Below are 5,721 nucleotides of genomic sequence, written 5' to 3'. Positions count from 1 at the left end.
GTCCATGGAATGCTGTTACCAGCCCACCAAAGTGGTACCTATTTATCTACAAGCATCTACATGCTTTTGAACTGCAAGGTGAACAGAAGCTGGGGCATGTGGGCAATTCCTAGACATGCAATAGAAAATATGGACATAGCACAAAAACAGGATATAATTACTTACAGACAGCTTCTTACCCTAGAAAGGGTGTATTACAACTAAAATCCTTAGATGTATTAAAAGAGGAAAAGGTAATTCAAACATGGTTCCAGTATGGATAGCTACAGGCCAGGTGGAAAACAGATCGAAAAATTGGTTTTATGCAAGTTGAGGATAATTTATTTAAACAAATAAGAGATCAAAGTTTAATGCATATAAGAGAATATACAATGTATTAGTACAGATGGATTCCGAAACAGAACTAGTTGAAGACTGTATGATAAGGTGGGCTCAAAATATTGAAGAACCAATAATGTTGGATACATGGGAAAGAATTTGGGTAAGAAATGTAAAATTTACACAAGCCCAAAACCTGAGAGAAAATTTTTATAAGATGTTTTATAGATGGCATTTGGATCCTAAAAAGCTGGCTTCTATGTATCCGAATCTACAACCCAAATGCTGGAGATGTGGTTCTCTCGATGCTACATATTTTCATATAGGTGGACTTGCCAAAAGGTTAAGGCATTTTGGATAAAAATATGGTGGATTATGCAAAATGTTCTTTAAAAAAGGATAAAGTTTACTCCTCAGTTATTTTTGTTAGGTATAATTACTGACTGTAATTATAGCTGTAGAGATTAATTTGATTTTGCACTTAATAACTGCAGCAAGATTGTTGGTGGCGCAACACTGGAAGAAGGAAGACTTGCCTACAATTCACGAAAGGACATTGAAAGTCACAAATTTAGCCGAGATGGCTAAAATATCTACATATCTTAGGGACCACTCAAACGAGAGATATAAACATGACTGGAAAAAATGGATTGATATATACAAAATAAATACAGGACTAAGAAATTCCAGATAGCTTATGATTAAGATCAGGAATGATTTAAATTGTTTAAAGTTAGCTTAGCAAGGAGGAGCTAAGTTCAATGTAAAGATATTATCAATTTTTTATTCTTTTTTCCAATATATTTAGACTGTTTTTTGTTAAAAATCTAACCGTGTACGGGTTCTGGAAGTCGGGGGAGGGAAGGCTGGGGGGGGGGGTTGGGGGGGAGGGTGGGGGGGAGGGTCATATATCAGGTTTGATGAGATGTGTTAGATTTTAATGTAATTTGACCCACATGTATACTGTCTTCTCTTACATTTTCATTACTATTAGTATCATTTTTCTTTAAAACTAGGATATCTTAAGCATGATATGAATGAAGCGGAAATACACCAATGAGAGGAGGAATGGGAAACAGAAGGGAGAAGAAAGGGGAAGAGAGGGATAGGAGAGAGGGTAAGGGGGGAAGATGAGGAGGATGAGGATAAGGAGGAGTGGAATGTAGAGAGAGGAGAAGGAGAAAGGAAGGGGAAGTAGGGTAGGAAGGATGATGGAGGGAAGATAGGAAGTTGGAGAGAGGTAGTAGAAAGAGGTGTATGGAGAGTAGAAGAGCTATAATGGGTTTTATTTTTCTGGGCATTGTTGACAAGAGGAACTGATGTAATTTCTTTTAATACTATATGATACGGCTATGTATAGTATACATGTGATTGTATATTAGGAAAATGGAAATATTTTTTTTTTTTTTAAAAAGAAGCTGGGGCAGGAATGGAAGCTCACCCCATTGGGCAGTGTTCAGGTCTCAAACTCAGGCCGTCAACTTCCAGCTGAGAAGCTTTAACCACTGAGCTATTGTGCCTCGAATATACTTGTAGTCTCCCTATTCTGGAGGCTAACCAGGTTTGTGAAAGGATGGCTAATCATATTGCAATGAAATTCACCAAGCCATCTGTTGAAAGTTGAGCACTTCATGCACACCCTTGCAGACAATGTAGGGAAGCCCTTGAAAGCAGTCATAAAAATCTTCCAGAGGCTACTGTAGCTTCAGTGTTTTGAGGAACTCTTTGTACAAGCCTACTTGCTAAAAGTCACATCCATATTGATGGTAGGAAGTAAATGAACAGGTTACAGGGTACTGATTCCATCAGAGAGCTGTTTCAGGATCAGCCAATGAATGCTGTGGTTGAGTTAAATATTCTCTAGTTACATGGATAAATAGCTTCCATATGGTGGAAAGTCTAAAATGCAACATTGTGCTCTCATGACACAAAGCCATTACTCTTTTGGAAACTCTGAAGGAAGATCTAAACTACTATGCATTGTCAGAACAAGTTCAGGCAATGAAAATACCAGAAGTTCAGGTACACTTTTTTAGAAAGTGTAGAATTGTTAGGAGGCAGATTGGAATTTCCATCTTGGAAGCTTCAGGAAAATACTGCTTCAGGTATACAATAAATTAGTTTTTCATAGTCTGCCAAAGAAAATGTGGGAGTATTAAAAAGAAACCCTGACATGGCTTAAAAGAGAAACAGCTCCTGTAAATGCAACTGTAGGGGCTTCTACGAAGGAAGCAAATATTGCAGCCTTCAGTATTCCTAAACAAGAGCTTCTATTACTTTCTTGTGAAATAGTTGAATCACTGGAGAAAAAAAATAAAACACTCTACTTTCTACCAATGCCAGGAAAATTTGGAGAATGTAGTAATTTTAATTTTTGGAATTTGCAAATTCTCCAAGATTTCTTTGGATGAAGGATACTATATAGATTTCTCCTGGCTTTGCAAAGCTGAGCAAACTGAAACCTGCCTTCATGGATACAGTGGAGAATTCTAAAATGAGAACTTGGAAAGTAGCAATGGGTACTTTAAATTTAAACTTGATATATTCTCACCTTGGAAGACTCATTTTGATTGTTTGGAGGAGGAAAGAAGATGTTTTGATGTTTGGAGTGTTTTGCTGTTTGGTTTCAAGCATGAAACAAACATTGGCTGGTATCAGTTGTTCTGAGCACTGGGACTGTTGTTGTTTTGGCTTGTGAGTCAGTGCTTTTTTCAAACTTTTTTCCAGTCTATCCGGTGCATGTCTTTGCTGCTAATATTTTAACCTAATAGCTGAGAGGAATGTTAAAAGACATAAAGCAGTTGAGGATGTGCTACAACAGAAGAAAACTAACATCTATCTTGTACTTGCCATTTTTTTAAACAAAATTCTTTGTTCTGGAGAAAAATTCAAATGAATGTATTGGTAAGTTTGCATCAATGTTTTGCTTGTTTGATACTGCAGGCAAATAAGAGTAGTGCAAATAAACATTACTGCTGGTCACATATAAAGCATGCTAATTATGCTCAAATGTAAATAAAAAGATCAGCGGTGCAGAGTTGATGTGCAAACTCTCGTCTCCCATTGATGTTAAGCTTCAGAAAGCACACACACACACAAACGCAACCCCTTTTTGATTGGGCCAGTTTGTGCAGTATTGCATTTTGTGTACTCTATATGTATTTTTTGTTGTGAATATATTATCTAATGAAGCAACATTAGCAAATTTATTTTTTTGCAATTGGCAGCCCCTATCTCTTCCTCACTGCCAAAATATGATACACTGCAATAAGGAAAGGGCCCCATGGTGGAAAAAATCCCTTCTTTGAGGTGACCAGGGCCTGGGGTTGAGTAGTAACTGAAAAATTAGGCCCTTTGCTGCAGCCACTATCTCTTCATTATTAACCAGTTTCTTCCTTTTGCCCCAGCTCTCTGAGGTACCAGGAGAGGGTTGAAGGGGAAATCCTCTTCTTGCTCAGGGTTTGGGCTGAACTACAGGAAGGGAAACCAAACAAACCTTTGGAAGTCTACACCTCAGCCAAGCTAAGGTGGGTCTTAAAAGGCCACTGATCAACTCCAAGATTTAAACAAAAATCAACTTTATGAAAGCTGCCAAAAGAAGATAAAGTTCTACACACCCAACATATGGTTGAAAAGAGGTAAAACATGAAAACCCTAGCACAATTCTAGTTACAGCCAAGCAACTCAATTTCCAGCCTTGCCTGTGATGGTCGTTCCAGAATTCAAGGCAACTATCTCAAAAACCTCAAAATTCCTCCTGCCTCCCAACCTGATCTAGCTCCTTTCATTTTGTTATTAATTTTGGGGGTCAGATAATTCCTGCTGGGGGAATCAGCTGGGTTATGATTTAAATAGCCAGTTATTGCCCTCTACATACCTTTATTGTATAAGTGGAATATTACTCTCTACAGGAAAATGCCAAAAAAATCTGTTATTTAGTAAGGAAATCTCCTAACTGTATCTAATGGAAATAAGCGATAAAAGGATTACAGGGGGGAAAAAAAGAACAGCTAATCTTTTGGCTGACAAACCAGGGTGTTTATTGAAGAAACTGATAAAAATGGATTTCCTCTGTTGAACTGCGTCGCTGACGTCATCAACAGGGCGACAACAGCCAGCATGGAGAAAGAAGGGCGCTTTAAAAGTAAGCCAATTCAACTTAAGGTAAGGGTTAGGTTTAGGTTAAGGGTTAGGATTAGGGTTAGGTTAAGGGTTAGGTTAAGGGTTAGGTTTAGGGTTAGGTTAAGGGTTAGGGTTAGGTTTAGGGTTAAGGGTTAGGATTAGGTTTAGGGTTAGGTTTAGGGGTTAATTTTAGGTTTAGGGTTTACAGCGTGCTTCTGTCTCCACACTGTTGTTGCCCTGTTGATGACGTCAGCGACGCTGTTTAGTCGGACGCGGTTTTGTGGTGGAACCGTAACATAAAACTAAAAGATATAATTTTATTGCTATTACATGGCATTTTCTTTTTAATGTGCATGCACACAGTGCGTACTTCTATAGTTTGGTAACAAAGGAAAAAAGCACAGTATTTGCATTTAGCATGTAGTGAGAAAATTGAACAGGAGCGCACTAAGTGTTTACTGAACAAGAGTTCAGTGAAGAAAAGAGGTGTTTTCTTTGTTAAATGTAGTACCTGGAATGCTAGAAATGGCAAAGTTTTGTTTTAAGCTTATATATACCTAATTTGGACAACATTGCTCAAGGGTAGGTTTTATTCTGAACTCGAAACAGCAGAATGTGTTCCTCATTCCATTAATTTATATAGGAAAAGTTAGGAGTCAATGATTCAAACTCTGAAATAATAATTGAATTTGAGCTCCGAGTCAAATCAAGAGGTGAAGAATTCTGTAATTTCAAAGGGAAATTACTGTTTTTCAATTTCCCAAATTTGGGACCTAAAATAAATCTTGATATGTTCATTTGTAGAACAAATATTTTTGACATTTAAACAGTTTCTTCCACCTCCACCCAATTGAGTTGGTGATGCACAGTGTAAGGCAGAACTAAACTATTATTTATAAAAGAAAAGCTGAGACAAAAAAAGGAGGCATATCATATTTTGTACAAAATATCCATTTAAACTAAATTTATTAACAAAAACATATTTAATACTAAAATATTTTTGTTAAAATATTTATGCATTTTAACATTAATAATTCAAACACATACCTAAAGGTTCCACAATATTTTAATAGTCTACAGTACAGCAGGAGTTAAACATTCTCATTTTTTAAAATAATGGCAAATATTAAATTCCAGATGTTACTAATTTTGATTTTTTCTTAGTGTTAGAATTAAGTATGGTTGCTTTCAAAGTTCAAGATATCTAGCTTTACATTTCATATGTATTTCCTTTATCCTCAAAACTGAAATGAACCACCCAATGAAAAAAAAACCCACACG

This window comes from Thamnophis elegans, chromosome 4, assembly GCF_009769535.1.
Source record: "Thamnophis elegans isolate rThaEle1 chromosome 4, rThaEle1.pri, whole genome shotgun sequence".
Classification (NCBI taxonomy): domain Eukaryota; kingdom Metazoa; phylum Chordata; class Lepidosauria; order Squamata; family Colubridae; genus Thamnophis; species Thamnophis elegans.
Note: the sequence above shows the minus strand (reverse complement) of the source record.